Source organism: Mustela erminea, chromosome 10 (genome assembly GCF_009829155.1).
Source record: "Mustela erminea isolate mMusErm1 chromosome 10, mMusErm1.Pri, whole genome shotgun sequence".
Taxonomy (NCBI): domain Eukaryota; kingdom Metazoa; phylum Chordata; class Mammalia; order Carnivora; family Mustelidae; genus Mustela; species Mustela erminea.
This window is the reverse complement of record NC_045623.1, coordinates 5,141,138-5,158,318: the sequence shown is the minus strand read 5'-3', so window position 1 is coordinate 5,158,318 and position 17,181 is coordinate 5,141,138. Positions and strand designations below refer to the sequence as shown.

General features: G+C 38.4%; 1 protein-coding gene across 1 annotated transcript in view; it reads right to left on the bottom strand.

The window, feature by feature from the left end:
• Window positions 1-17,181, bottom strand: part of RNF115 (ring finger protein 115) — a 71,626-nt gene that overhangs the window by 53,229 nt on the left and 1,216 nt on the right. The gene's annotated exons all lie outside the window — the stretch shown is intronic.

Below are 17,181 nucleotides of genomic sequence, written 5' to 3'. Positions count from 1 at the left end.
ATCAAATCTGGCACTACTAGCTCAAACACATTTCTCAAATCTACTCCTTGCCCACTGCCACACTATCTTAACCTAAGCCAGCAGTGACCCTAGACACTGAAATACCTTCACTCTTAAGTGTCATCCCACTTCTCTTCTAGCCTCTTCCTTATCTCTTCCGCACACTAAAGTCAGAATGATTTTTAAAACATAAAAATGGACCATGTCATTTCCCAGCTTAAAACCTTTCAACTATCTCCCCAAACACCCTGAATAAAATCTAACTCTGAAACATGACCTACAAGGCCCTGATTCAGCAGGTCTCTATTCAACTGGCCCACATCACTTCATGCTACTCTCCCCCACTCAGTATATTACGGTTACAAGGGCCTTCTTTCAGTTTTTCTGCCTCATCAAGCTCATCGTGCCTCTAAGCTTCCATATATATTGCTTCTGTAACTGAAACACTATTCCCTAACTTTGTGAATAGCAAGGAATTTCTAATCCTTTAGCCTCCATTTTAATGCCAAGTCATGTCTTTCATCATGGAATCTACAGTGGTTACCTCCTATTCTCTTTTTTTGTAACTGAAGAATACATAAGATATAGTACTGGTTTCAGGTGTACAACATAGTGATTCAATATTTATATACATTATGAAATGACCACAGTAAATGTAGTTATCACCTATCAACATACAAAGTTGTTACCATATTACTGACTATATTCCCTATGTTGGATTTCATCCCTGTGACTTACTTATTTTATAACTGTAAGATTGCACTTCTTAATCCCTTTCACCTATTTCACCCATCTTCTGATCCCCTATTATTTTCTTCCTCAGCACCTCATTCATCACTTTATAGCACTTATCACAATTTAGATGTTTTTTAATGTCTATCTCCATTCAGTAAGCTTCAAGTTTCGTAACAGAAGGGTGCAGATCTGTTTTGTTTACCAGTATATGCCTAGGACAGATAGGTTCTCGATATTTACTGACTACATGAACATGAAATTACTTGCCATATACTTCACAAATAAGAGTCAAAGTACCAGAATCTAATATAATCAGAAAACACATAGAATGGAAGTAAAGAAATAAAAGAGCTAAAAACTTTTAAAGATTTTATTTATTTGACAGACAGAAAGAACATATGCAGGGAGAGAGGTAGAGGGAGAAGCAGACTCCCTGCTCAGCAATGAGCCTAACATAGGGCTCGAACCCAAGAAACTAGGGTCATGACCTGAGGTGAAGGCAGATGCTTAACCAACTGAGCCACCCACATGCCCCAAAGAGCTGAAAACTTAAGAAGTTATGGCTGGATCATAAGATAATAGAGCTTGAGAGGTTTCAGAGGAAGAACTGTTCTGGATGATCATAAAGTCCAAGATATATCAATTGGCATAGGTGGCTAAAATGAAGTAGGGATGAAGATCTTTGGCGTTAAAAGGTTATTTACACTGATACTGAACTTCCAAAATTATGTTAAGATGTATGGTGCAGAAAGAGTAATTTCAAAAGCAGATAATCACAATTGGGAAGACAAAAAAAAAGACTCTGAAACAAGAAACACGTTGATTTAGAGTAGAGAAAATGTACAAGTCTTCTCATCATGATCCCAGGGACAGTTCTAGGAACCAGGCTGTCAGCCACAAACAGCTCTTTCAACAGAACAGGACACTTCAGAGGTATAAACCAAATTGCAGAAGTACTATGGATTCCCTCCTATCCCTAGGTACTCTCTCCACATCAAACCTTCCTAAATAATCCTATTTTGTTTACAGGGAAGAGAACCAAAATTCTTTCCAAATGCTTTGTAAATTATCCTTGATAAAAGTAGCTAATTATAAAACATATAGATCTCTCAGCTGTGGATTATCTCTACTGCAATCAACATTACAGAATATACAGAGAACTTTTTCAAATTTGTAACCTCATCATTCTCTAATTATCAAAGTAAAAAGAAAAATGCCCTCTTGTTTCTTACATACTTCAATAGTCTGATCTTAGAACAAAGGTCTGTTCTTAGAAAATTATCTCACTTCCATTCTCTTGGAGGACTGAAAATCCCAAAATAACATTCTGAAGTTGCTATAGTTCCAGTTTCTAGATTTTCTTTTTAAAGGCTTGATAGCACTTGACTTAATACTGCCCTTTTTCTTCTCAATTCACACTAGTCACTACTCTTCCTAACTTCCAGCTATATAGAGGGTGCCACTCCTTCACTCAAAAGACTCAAAAATTGTAACAACTGTTTCAAACTATCTGGAGACATCATGTGGACTTCGGGTAGAGATGAATGAAATAGGACTTGATTAAATTCATAATTATTAAAGCTGCGTTCATGTGGGCTTCTTATCCTAGTCTATTTTTGTTATGTTTAAAGCTTTTCATGATAAAGTTTTTTGTTTTAAGTTATATCAGTCTTGGTCTTCTCTTCCTCATATATTCTTTTCATTATACCACACTGATTAAATAAAAATAACTTTGCTTTTAGAGAAAGTAATAGAAACTATAATTTCCTGAGGACAGGATGAAAAAGTTTATGGTGAGGCCCAATAAGGCCTTGGGAAATTCAGCAGCCATTCAGCCCCCTCCCTCTCTCATAAAGGAGCATTATCCTGATAAACACACAATCCAAGGTCTGAAACCTTCAATCTTACAGACTCAGAAATCTAAGTTAGCAGACCAAGAGAAGATCTGTCCTAAAAAAAAAAAAAAAGACTCATATAGGGGTGCCTGGGTGGTTCAATGGGTTAAGTCTCTGCCTTCGGCTCATGACCTCACAGTCCTGGGATAGACCCTACAAGGGGCTCTCTGCTCAGTGGGAAGCCTGCTTCCCCACCCCCCACCCCCCCAATCCCCACTCCCCACCCCCGCCTCTGCCTGCCTCTCTGCCTACTTGTGATCTCTCTGTCAAATAAACAAATAAAATCTTTAAAAAAAGAAAGAAAAAGATTCACATAAAAACCAAATTCAGAGGCCATGTATATAAAACCCAAAATGCCAATTTACTTTACAACAGCCTAAGATACCCATCCCCGCCATGAATATAAACCAGATCCTCAAAAATCAAGGACCTGGGTTTCCTCTTCCCCTCGGCAGTACCAGAAGAGGATGATGTTTGCCTCTGACTTTTTTTTTCTACTCTTTCCCTGTTCACCAACAATTCCCACACCTTCTTCTAAGAGACATACTGCTTCTCCTGACAAAATATAATAAAATTACTTAGCTATGTTTTCTTAGTTACAAACACAGTTTAGTTTTACCCTATACTGAGATTACAACCAGACTGGATTTTAAGTACTTATCTCAAGTCACTTCTAAAGATGGCTACTTTACATTTTAATTTCCGTAATTTTTTTCCAGGAGTGATCTTAACCTTAACTGGGTAATGTCCATGAATTAAGGTAAATTTGTAAAAGGATCAAACAGGGGATGCCTGGGTGGCTCAGTTGGTTAAGCATCAGCCTTCTGCTCAGGTCATGATCCCAGGCTCTTGGGATCCAGTCCTGCCCTGGGATCCTTGCTCAGCAGGAGCCTGCTTTTCCCTCTGCCTGCCACTCCCCCTGCTTTGTGCGCGCGCGTGCGCGCGCGCGCGCTCTCTCTCTCTCTCTCTCTCTGTCAAATAAATAAATAAATAAATGATCTTTCTAAGAAAAAGTGGGGGGGGATGCTGTCAAACAGGAAGCAAACATAGTCTTTCTTTGCCTCTATACTCCTCCCACATCCAAATCCTGGCTTTAGAATCATTCATCCTGACATATATACATATATAGACACACACACACACACACACACACACACACACACACACACACAGATATTCAGATACAAAGTTTTGAATTTTAAGCATAAGGTGCTTGTGTTAGAAGAGAGGAGGAGGGGCAAGCCCTCTCAAGGAGGATAATGATAAGCACCCACATATGTCTGGCACTATGGAAATCTCTCTTCTCTGCTTCAACATTAACACATCAAATCACCACACTAACTACCCCCCCTCAACCAAAATACTGCCAACATACAGTCTACACAGTCACAAAGTCTTATCAAAAAAATTCATTAGGTCATTTGTATCATTTAATCTGTAGAAGAGAAGTATAACAAATCTAGGTTAATTACCCAGAATCATTGGAAATTGGAACCTTATTGTTTGTACCCAACTAAGCTGCTTCCCCTAGGGTCTAAAAGTTTATTGTATAAAACTCTAGTGAAGATACCAGTGGCAAGAACACTTGAATGAACTGCTTCAAATGTTCCACTGCCTATTCCATCTAAAAATACCCATAACCAGAAATATTTTTCACCGTTAATCGTCTGAATCAGGAACAACTCCTTAAGTATAGCCTAGCCCTGATTCTTACCCACTTTGATGAACAGCACAAGAGTACACTTGTAATACTGAAGAGAAAGGGAAACAGTAGTTTTAATGCATTATTTTATTTTCCTTCTTATACTTCAAGATTAATTATCAAAACATGTGAGGTTTTAGAAGGACAATGAGCTACAAGCCAAGACTTATTTATATTGAGTTCCACTCTGAATTGTGCATACTCTTGAACTTTATGCAAATTTGTATCAATATTTACTCAGAACATGAAATAGACTAGAAATTATTTCCTAATTCCCACAGCTTTGCTTTTCTTAATGTTCACTATCAGCATCTAAGTAGTTTTTTAAATCTAAAACAGAAGCTTATTTACCCAAAGATACAAATGCAGTGATCCGAAGGGGCACCTTTACCCCAATGTTTATAGCAACAATGTCCACAATAGCCAACTATGGAAAGAGCCCAGATGTCCATAGACAGAAGAATAAAGATGTGGTGTATTTATACAATGACATACTACTCAGCCACCAAAAAAAATTGAAATCTTGCCATTTCTCAATGATGTAGCTGGAAGTAGAGAGTATTATGCTATTGAAATAAGTCAATTAGAGAAAGACAATTATATGATTTCACTCATATGTGGAATATTTTTTTAAGATTTTATCTATTTACCTGACAGACAGAAAGATCACAAGTAGGCAGAGAGGCAGACAGAGAGAGAGTGGAAAGCAGGCTCCCGGGCAAGCAGAGGGCCCAACTTGGGTCTCGATCCCAGGACCCTGAGATCATGACCAGAACCAAAGGCAGAGCCCAACCCACTGAGCCACCCAGGTGCCCCTTATATGTGGAATTTAAGAAACAAAACAGAGGATCGTAGGAGAAGGGAGGGAAAAACAAAACGAGACAAAATCAGAGGTGACGGGGCACCTAGGTGGCTCAGTGGGTTAAAGCCTCTGCCTTCAGCTCAGGTCATGATCCCAGAGTCCTGGGATGGAGCCCCATATCGGGCTCTCTGCTTAGCAGGGAGCCTGCTTCCTCCTCTCTCTCACTCTCTCTGTCTGCCTGCCTCTCTGCCTAATTGTGATCTCTGTCAAATAAATAAATAAATCTTAAAAAAAAAATCAGAGGTGACAAACCATTACAGACTCTTAAACAAAGGACACAAATTGAGGGTTGCTGGAGGGGAGGTGCATGGAGGGATGGGGTAACTGGGTGATGGGCATTAAGAAGGGCACGTGATGTAATAAGCATTGGGTATTACATAAGACTGATGAATCACTGAACTCTACTTCTGAAACTAATTATATGTTATATGTTAATTAACTGAATTTAAATTTTAAAAAAAATCACAGAAGCCTATTTTCTGTCTTGTCTGACAGTCAAAAACTAAGATCACAATATTTACTCATATCCTCTTGTTCATAGTCTCTTTGAGTATCATCAGGCAGAACTGTTCAGAAATTCCTAACTGGAAGGATTAGGAACACACACTGTTGTTGTTGTTGTTTTTTTTTTTAAAGATTTTATTTATTTATTTGACAGAGAGAGATCAAAAGTAGGCAGAGAGGCAGGCAGAGAGAGAGAGAGGGAAGCAGGCTCCCTGCTGTGCATAGAGCCCGACGCGGGACTCGATCCTAGGACCCTGAGATCATGACCTGAGCCGAAGGCAGTGGCTTAACCCACTGAGCCACCCAGGTGCCCCAGGAACACACACTGTTTGAAACACATCACAGCTCTTACACCAGAACTCACCACACCCTGAATTTCACGCCAGCTCACAGGTGTAGATCAAAGATACTGCTTTTTTCTAGAGACCTTTTCCATAAATCCCCTGATTATTTCTTTTCAAACCAAGGTACACTTCCTCCCTTTTCAAAAGCATCAAGTATACCCCAAAACAAAGACAAAAGAACTCGAGTTCTGTTTCTAGTTCCAGCATTACCTTAGTGGTCTTTGTGAAGACCTGTTTTTCCATCTGTAAAACTAGAGCACAAATGCTATCTCCCCCAACTCTCCTTCAGAAAAACAAGAAAGTCTTACTCTTTCATGTGGCCAACTACTCATTCAAAAAGAAGATGAAAGTTTTCAGTTTAAGCATTTTGAACTCCAAAAAATCTTAAGTGATTGTTCCCTTGACTATTAACCAGAAAGAAAACCAGTTCACAAGAAAAAAAAAAAAAAAAAGAAAAAAGAAAAGGAAAAAAAAAACCAAAACATCAGGCTACAGTTAGTTTTAGTGTTATACAAGGATACCTATACAATTTAAATACTGTTTGAAGAGCTGTGATTCAGTTCCAGGCCAACAAAACTGCTTTCATTTATGGTCTCATTCCCTAAGAATAGTAACATATACAACCTTCATAATTTTGTCCCTCCATTCCAGGCCATGACACCAACAATATCAGGGACTCCAAACAAGAGTGTATAATCAATCAACCTTCTTCAGCACATTGTGTAACAAGGCAGAAAATCAGGTCACACAGGACAAAACTTTACTTGATACAAGCTTGATGAGATGAACAAGAAGCCAAATTTTCTAAGAAAAAAACAGACTAAACTACAAAAATTACCAGAGAAAAAGTTAATTTCATACAACACAATATAGCCAGAACAGATTTAGTTATAATGTTCTGTGCTTGCTGCCACTGAAGGCAGCAGGAAGAACAAAAACCCAGTGGCAAAGATATAAAATGGTAAATGATCCAAAAAGTTTGCCTTCAGCTCTGATGCATCCCACTGGTTTGGAGGAAAATTTTTATCTTCTTGCATTCAGCTTAGGCTGACAGAATCTTCTTACATAAACTGACAACATTCATTCTCCCAGAAAACATATTTGAAGCTCTCCATTCCAAACACTGAGGGAAAAGAAAGCATTCTTGGTAGGGAAAGAAAAATAACTTGGGACTAGAAGTCACTGAAATCAGGTACAAAATATATGTTTTAATGAAATCACACTTACGGAAATAAAGGCCCATAAAACAAACTTTTCTGAATATCCTCATATCAGGTACTTCGCCTCGAAAGAAGAACTGAGCAATGTTTCAGAAGAGCCTAAGCAGTTAAAAGTAGTGAATGTGAACTTTAATCAAAACTGGACTGGAAGCACAGAGAAACAAACGAACTGTGTGATATTTAGCAAGTCACACTTCATTAATGAACTAGGGCCTGGAACATAAAGTTTTCAATAAACTGTAGATTCTAATAAACTCCTGTAAGCAATTTTGTAGAGCATTTCTTAAACCATGTTTCACAGGATATTAAATCAGTGGTCTGTTAAGAAAAAGAAAAAACAAATCTGGAAAAGGTTGAATTAAACAATATTATTAAGTATGTTGATGGGCACCTGGGTGGCTCCGTCATTGGGCATCTGCCTTCAGCTCAGGCCATGATCCCAGGGTACTGGGATCAAGCCCCACATCAGGCTCCCTGCTCAGCGGGAAGCCTCCTTCTCCCTCTCCCACTCCCTTTGATTGTGTTCCCTCTATAGCTGTGTCTCTTTCTGTCAAATAAATAAAATCTTTGGAAAAAAAAAAAAAGTATGTTGCTTTACTGAATGATTTTTCAGAACCATTAATATGCCATTCTGTATGGTCAAAGGGGAAATGGAAAATGGAGACAAGATTTAGTATGACGCATTCTAACTGAATTCATAGTTAAGTCTCCTGACACAAATTTTTGAGAAATACTGATTTAGCCTGATCTCCAGATTTTTAGATTCCATAAAGCAGTTCAATTTTAAAGCTTTTATTTATTTACGTAATCTCTACACCCAACATGGGGCTCAAACTCATGACCCAAGATCAAGAGTCACATGCTCTATCGACTGAGCCAGCCAGGCACCCCAAAGCAGTTCAATTTTAAAATTTAGAAATTAAGGACACACACAAGACTGTCAACTCTATTTTGCCAAGTAAAAACATTTTTTTTAAAAATCATCAGCTACTATCACCATCATTTCATTTTTAAAAGTATCAGTTTAGGAACACCTGGGTGCCTCAGTCCATTAATTACCTACCTAGGCTCAGGTCATGATCCCAGGTCCTGCCTCAGGCTCCCTGCTTCTCCCTCTGCCTGCCACTCCCCCTGCTTGCACACACTCTCTCTGGCTCTCCTGCTCTCTCTCTGACAAATAAATAAATAAAATCTTAAAAAAAAAAAACTTTCAGTTTAAAATCCAAAAGGAATAAAGGCCTTTAGATTACATTACATTAAGTAAAACCCTTTTAAATAAAATAATTTAGCACCATCCTCCTTTCTACCATGTGCCCACAAGAGCAATCTCTGAACCTCTGATGGATACCTCTTCATCTAAATAAAATAGTACAGACATTCCATCAGTGAGGTAAGAGAACTTTACAAATATGATCTAGTTCACTTTCAGGAACTCTCAGGTCAGTAGAGATCACATACAAACTGGCTGACAAAAGCAGTCATTGAGCTTTACAAAGTAAGAGAATAATGAATTAACTGAAGAACTTTAAAAAATAAAAGAAACAAAGATTTTGTAAGAAAAGCCCTGAAAAAGAAATTATCCCAGGCCAAATTTACCTGTCAAAGAATCCCAAGTCTTCAAAACTTGAGGTTTTACTTTATTCAATCAACATTACCAGCAATAAGAGTATACTGTTTTTTTTCATTTAACAAAGGAAAATCTCAGCATTGCTTTATATTATGATGTCCTCAATCCTAACATTTTCAAGATTGTTCATTATCATCAAACAAGATAATATACTTTGTAACTTACAAAGGAGAATCATTTCAGAAGTAAAATCTATATCCCAGTAAGAATAATTCAGTGGGGGAGCCAGGGGGTGGAGAATTCAGTGGGTATAACATGATCTATGTGGAAAACTACAGAAAAAAATTCCTTCATACAAAATCCAAAAATACACAAAAGCTCAAATCACTAACCAACAGAGAGGAATAAACACAACTACCTCATTTTACAAACAAGGAAAACTAAGGCCCTTGAAAGATTCAAAAATAGGGCGTCTGGGTGGTTCAGTCATTCTGCCTTCAGTTCAGGTCATGATTCCAGGGTACTGCTCGCTCAGCAGGGAGTCTGCTTGTCTCTCTGCCTCTCCCCCTGCTCATGCTCGCGTGTGTAAGTGTGTGCACTCTTTGTCTCAAATAAATAAATCATAAATTTTAAAAGCCAATCAGCTGCTCATATGGAGGACAGGTAACTGGGAAGCTCTTCTACTTATAAACTGTCAGATACACAAACAAAGCTACATTCAAAAAACAAGAGGCTCAACTCTGTCTAGCCCCTACCTAATGATAAGTGGTTCATTAGACCCCTGCTTTGAGCCAAACTTTTATTCAGTGGTCTACAGGTCTGTGCTTTATTTTAGTGTGTTGTATGAACACTAGTACCCCCATTATTTTCAACATGTATAAAACCAGAAAGTGGTATGAAGAAAAGGCCCCCAATTACAATTCCTTCATTCAACAAACGCTTATTGAATGAATACTACACACCAAGCACCATTCTAACCACTGATGAATATGGAAATGGCAATAATAAGAGTGGTAAGGAAGTAAGAAATTTAAAGGTATACAGGAGGAACTGTCTAAAAGAAAAATAAACCAAATCTAAAGGACAAACTCTGAATCTTGGCAACATGTGCTTTACTTACTGCACTAACATAGGAAATAATAAGTAAGAGAAAAGAAGAGTAAACATAAAAGGGGAAAATATTTTCCTGTATGACTAGAAGGTATTCTTAATGAGGAAAATACAATCATCTAGGGGACATTCTGGATATCTCTTGAAGTGTTCTGGCTGTCACAGCAATTTAAAAATTTATTGTCCATTTAATGGACAGAGGGAGGAACACACAGAAAACTGCAGCACAAATAAATGTTTCTATTCTCCAACTTCATACGGATAGTTAAGTAGATTTTAAAAACACCTTTTTCAAAGCCTCAGTCCTACCTTCATTTTATAGATAAACACCAAGTCTTTCTGCATAATTTTAGTCTGCACTAAATGTCCAGAAAAACAACTCAGAGTAAAAAAAGGGAAAATTATACTTTATTTGTACCTTTTCTAAGAATTGTTCACCGTTCTGATGGTTTACTTTTCATGGCATGAAAGTTGCAAATACCCTTATAACATCTACTCAGGTAGTTGTTATGTAAATGTTTGGTGCCAGTACCTACCACATTATATATATCTTCCTGTTACGGACAACTGAGTATTTACAGACTGAAATGTGTAACATTTTGTCATGAATAATTTTCTTTTTATTTATTCTTTATCTTACAGCTAATTTTTTTTTTTAAAAAACTGTATGTGTAGGAAAGTTGTGCTATGTGAATTTCATTAAAAGGAGCATTTCAAAATATTTATTATAAAATGAGGGCACTGGGTCTAATAGGTCTGAGAACCACAAGGCCAGAAGATCAGCATCACCGTAGGATACCTGCAGGTCTCAGTTAATCCAGAAAAAGGCATTAAAGGGCATGTAACTATGGGACTTTTCTCTTTATTTTGACAATATATATTCTAAGCATGGAAAAAAGTAACCACAATGAAACCTCTACTGGAAGATAGTTCTCTGGATTTAAAGTCTGTTCAAATCTAAACAATATCAAAGACAATGACAAAGAGGTAAACAGAGAATACCTTGTCTATAAGAACTTCTCTGTGACACTTGCTGAAACTGTCAAGGAGAGAGATTACCTACCTTAAAACAGATTTTCAAGGAAAACAAAACTAAATGGCCTATTTGGGAAAAGAGGCCGGACAAGCAATTTAACATATAAGAAATGCTCAGCTAAAAATCATGAGAACCAACTTACTCCTGTTTGATACACATTCACCTTGACACTTCTAAGGAATTTTGACTTGCTAACGTTTGAACTTAAAAGAAGAATTAAAGAAAAAATCTTTCAGAATCTAACCTAAACTTCTGGAAGAAAAACTACCTAAAATGTTTCTACTATGGCAAAGACCCTATTTCCCGACCAAGGAAAGTATTTGCTTGTTCCTATAATACCTTTCAATCCAAGACTACATAGCTCCATTTCTCTGAATGCTCATTCAGGCTTCCAGTAACACCTCAATATTATTTTACAATAGAATATACTAAGGTAAACAGAGAGGGTCAGGTGACTCAGCTCTAATGACCAGTATCAGAATAAGGACTGATCATTCAATTCACCCTCTGAGCCAAGAGTTTAAAGTAACTAAAAGTTTGGGGCGCCAGGGTGGCTCAGTGGGTTAAGCCTCTGCCTTCGACTCAGTTCATGATCTCAGGGTCCTGGGATTGAGCCCCACACCGTGCTCTCTGCTCAGTGGGGAGCATGCTGCTCCCCCCGGCCCCCCGCCCCCCTCCACCGCCTGCCTCTCTGTCTACTTGTGATCCCAGTCAAATAAATAAATACAATCTTTAAAAAAAAAGAGAGAGCGAAAAGAAACTAAAAGTTTAAACACAAAATCTCCTGAGTTCATGAAACTTCTAAGAGAGCTGTAAGAGAAAGAGAAAAAGTAAAACCTGATTAATGCTAAGATGAACTACAAAGAAACTAAAAGTTAGCTTACTGTCTGCTTTTTGATTTGTTTTCAAACTGGAATTTCCAGATGTCTTCCTGAGTTACAAGCCATGCTACTACCTCAATTAATTCCCAACTGACAAAAAAATTTGGATACTTTTCTTTTAGAAGTTGCCCTACAGTGTGTAACCTGAGAGGAGTGATCCAATTCCTCTGGTCTCAGTAACCACAAGGAGAGAAAATGACCCTAACAGATACAGCTATAATAGAATAGCAGCCACTAACTACTGTTCTAAATAATCCCTCCCATCAGGGCTTTGGCTAAAATTATATGGTCTCAATTATCATACTGAAAATTCTCATCAGTATCCCAAAATTAGAAATCAAAGCCACATCAGAACAAAACCTTACACACCACAGATACAAGAGAACAATCTCTTTATCCTTCTACACCAGGATTCTTCAACCTCAAGTCTCTTATGATTTGGGGCCCAATAATTCTTTCTTGTGGGGGTTTGTCCTGTGCATTATGCAGCATGTTAACAGCATCCGTGGCCTCTATCCACAAGACGACAGGAACAATTCTCCCTCCCACGTCCTGCAATCCTGACAACCAAAAATGACTACAGACATTACCAAAGGTTCTCCTGAGGAGAACACTGTTTCCAGTTGAGAAGCACTGTTTTAAGCTATCTCCTTTCTTGTTCATTATTAGGCTGTGAAAAGATGGAAAAAAAAGTCAGCATTCACAGGCTTATTCTTAGACCCCTTCTAATTTGACTATAGAGAATTAGAAGGAATCCACATCTTCTTTCCTTTTCTAATAAGATGGATGTCTGAAAGACCTTAGCATTTCCTCCCTGAATGTACCTAAAGGTCATAAAAAGCCAAGTAAACATAAAGAAACATGAAGTGTTAGCATTCAACTGGTACTTCCCAAAAAGTACAAGGGATTTTATCTGCAGTGAGTTTAAGATTTTTGTTCTTCCTCATACTAAAAAAAAAAAAAAAAAAATCCCACAGATTTCCCCAGTACCTACATGTCTACATATCAGAATTTCAAGGCCAGAACTAGCCTTCTACTTAGAAGAATACGTATTTCTTGTTTCTAGATCCTGGCAGGGAATATATTTACTAACACTGTATATTCAAACTTCACATACTAGTACCTATATTTTGTACCACTGGAACCATTTTGATAAAGATCTCACAACACTAAAGCCACTACTTTTAAATATAACTCATCACATCGTTCAAGCACAGTACCAGATAGATGTTAGAAAATCAAGCAGACTTTTTAGCTGGTGAACCACCAACAGGAGAATATAAGATATCTTATTAATTCAAACCTCTCTAGCCCAGCTCAAAACACTAAATTCCTACCCCAAGTTCAATAACATTACTAATATTACTTGGATACTGCTCTGTGACCTTTCAACAAATAATGCAACCTAAAAAGCAAGGTCAGTGAGCTTAGAGTTTTAAGAATCACAAAGTCTTTAGAAATGTACTTAAAATTTTTTAATTAAAAAAATGAAATTTACTTTTTAGCTTCTCTTACTATGGGGTGCTTAGAAAGTTTTCCTGTATTTGGGGCACCTGGGTGGCTCAGCTCGTTAAGCATCTGACTCTTGGTTTTGGCTCAACTCATGATCTCAGAGATCCAGCCCTACCTCAGACTCTTCGCTGAGATACTCTGCCTCTCCCTCTGCCCCTCCACCCATTCACAAGTGCGTTCGCTCTCTCTCTCTCTCTCAAATAAAATCTTTTCTTTAATAAAGTTTTCCTGTAGTAAAGTCATTACAAGCACAGCACAATGATAGTCACTTGTATAGCACCTGGTAACGAACCAAAGTAGATAACATTACTTATTCTAAGGATAACATTTTATTAGATCAAAGGTGATATAATAAGGAGATGTGTGAGAGAAAGAGAAGCCTTTTAGTTCCTTCAGGGAGAGTCTCAGAGGTGAGTAATACCTTGACAGCCCTTAATTAGACTGGTCTCTGGATTTGGATACTCTGATCTCCATAAAACACTTTAAGAATCACCCTAGTCCATCAATACCAAAAATAGTTTACTCTGCATATGATTTATCTCACCCATTTAATGAACACTCTACCAGATGCAATCTCTGGCCTTGATTTAAAAGGGGGACAGTGTAGCGTAGGGATGTAATGACACTGTAATTACATTGCATGACACAGCCTTCTATGGTACTACTCGGTCATCCCTCAATGTAGCATAGTATCTCCATCAGTCTTGGCTTCACATTGTCTTTCAAGAGAGGACAGTAAAGTGAGGTAGAAGCTTCTGCTATGTTTTTTGTTTGTTTGTTTTGTTTTAAAGATTTTTATTTATTTGACAGAGAAAGACACAGCAAGAGAGGGAACACAATCAGGGGGAGTGGGAGAGGGAGAAGCAAGCTTCCCGTGGAGAAGAGAGCCCGATGTGGGGCTCGATCTCAGAACCCTGGGATCACGACCTGAGCCGAAGGCAGATGCTTAACCAACTGAGCCACCCAGGCACCCCAACAGAGATTCTTTTTTGATATCTAATGATAACAGTACCACTGAATATATTTTCATTCTAAAATTATCTTGATTTTTCATTTCTTTGTATCTTTTTTCTAAATGAATCTCTTGTTCTCTTATCTGGGAGGATCCAAAGTGAAAACACACAAAGTTAAAATGGATAGATCAGGATTAGCAGTAAGACTTGTTATTTCACCAAATTCATTCAACTGAATGTGACTTAACCTACATAGCATTAGGCATATCCCATTCCCCCTCAGAAGTTATAACCAAAATTATTTCTTTTAATACAGACACTAAAGTTAGTTGGGCCTGAGATCTTTCAGAGTAGTAGAAATGACAAGAAAAACAATAACCCAAAACATTAAGGGAAGAGTTTCAGGGCTGAACCACTGGGTAAGCTGTTGCTATTACCTGCACACACTTGCGAATGTATCAAGAAGTGCTATACCCTAGAAACTGGGGAAGGGAGAAGAAATAAGAGTTCCAAAACCCTGCAACTTAATCCCACTGAACACCATTATGATTCTACAGGGGCCTAAACTGGCAAAGAGATGAGATGGCTCTGAAGCAAGCAGTCCTTCCCACTGACTGGGTGAAGAAAGTCACCTGGAGGGGCACCTGGGTGGCTCAGTGGGTTGAGCCTCTGCCTTAGGCTCGGGTCATGATCTCAGGTCCTGGGATCGAGCCCCACACCTGGGCTCTCTGCTTGGCAGGGAGCCTGCTTCCCCCTCTCTCTCTGCCTGCCTCTCTGACTACTTGTGATCTCTCTGTCAAATAAATAAATAAATAAATGAATCTTTAAAAAAAAAAAAAAAGAAAGAAAGAAAGCCACTTGGCAATATAGCTCATTAAAAGCTGAGAGTAAAAGTCAATACTCTACCTCTGGTATTCAGAGAGGATAGCACTCAGGAATAACTGACTGTTCTTGTGATCCAACTAGCACGAGACTAAGCATCCTTTTAAGATGCAAATTATATCAACACAAAGACAAACTTTATTCCAGATAACCTGGGTCCGGCTACCCTCAAAAAGACATTTGGTTTCCCATCACATTCATCCAGTTCAAGGCACACCTACTATATGCTGAGTACTTACAGTGAAGGAATCTCAAGTTCAAATATAAAATTACTTTTATAAAACTCTTCATTTTTTTCCTATACATATGAAAATCATATTACTGACTTACCAGTGTTGGGCTGGTTTTTCAGTAGCAGAGTCCGATTTAAACTGAGCCAGATACTTATCTGATCTGATCACTCTTAAAACCAACATGTTCGGGGCACCTGGGTGGCTCAGTGGGTTAAGCCTCTGCCTTCAGCTCAGGTCATGATCTCAGGGTCCTGGGATCGAGCCCCGCATCGGGCTCTCTGCTCAGCAGTGAGCCTGCTTCCTCCTCTCTCTGCCTGCCTCTCTGCCTACTTGTGACCTCTCTCTCTCTGTGTCAAATGAATAAATTAAAAAAAAAAAAAAAACATGTTCAAGGTGACAGCTTAGGCTTAAGGATCTAGAAACAGCCATGAAACAAAATAAAACTTGTCTCATGTGTGAATCAAACTATAACCCTGACTTCACTGCACCTTTTCCTAAAAAGGCATGACAACAATGATTTATTAAATGTTTCTTCCTTCTTACTCAATTTACTCTTTTCTACAGTCTGTGCTATTCTCAATCTGAATTCTACCTATCTTTCAAAACCCAATTTAAATCCTATCTCAACTGTCACTTCCCTGATTTCACATCACCAATGCTACTGTATCCCCCTCTCACTGAATTCTAAACCACATACTATCCATCCTCATCCACCTGTGTTGTTACTTTTTCCATGTTTGTCTTGTCTTTCCAATAAAATTTTGAGGTCCTGAAGGGCAGGAACCACATATTCCTTGGTGCTGCCTCCAGGACATTCAGCTGAGAACTTTGTATGTATGCAGGAAGCATTCAATTTACACATCAAGCATGACAGATAATAAATGAGACTAAAAAGTTCAAGAACTTCTCCTCTGGGCATCAAACTAAGGCTTATAAAAACACCCACCAAGTCTTTCAAACTATCCCTTTTCAAGAGCACGAGGTGGGAACTTGAGATGTTAAGAAGAGAAGATATATTAAGTTGTGGGGAGTTAGACCATTTTCTCACTCTTAAAGACAAACAGTGAACAGCACAAAAGATCAGAAGACAGCAGTGTTCAACAGGGCATCACATTCAGCATGTCAGTGGTCACACACATACTGGCTGAATTCCCAGACTCCCTTTCTGTGGTTAGAGAGTTCTGGAGGCTCTGGTGTCCGCTGGCAAAACAAAAAAACAAAAAACAAAAATCAAGGCACCTACTCTTCCTAGCACTGAAATACAGCAAAAATCGCGCATACGCACTGAGTGGATTCCGCAAGCAAAAGTAAAACAGCACATAGATTAAACTATGACCCTGGAGGGTGTGGGGCAAACAGAGGAAAGAAAATGACATAAAAGCCTAAAAAAAACAGAACTTTTGGGTGAAAAAGGCTATTAAAATACTCGTGAGACACTTAATTTCTAGACTCCATTTGTGTTTCTAAGGAGCAAGACACCACTGCAGACACCTTCAGGAGGATTTCTCATGGACTGTATCTGAGACAGTAAATAACAGAGGTGAGTTGTTACGTAGCCACCTTGTCTTAAGGCTGAACCTGGATTATTTCCAAGGAAAAGGACAATTATAGCTAATTCTAAAGACGGTTGGCCAAGGGTAGACTGAACATTCACCCTTCTGGGTTTCCCTGCAGTAGCTTGTAATCCAACCCAAAAGAGCTGGGTTTGGAGTGTTGTAGCCGGAAAGCCTGCTGCAGAAGCACAT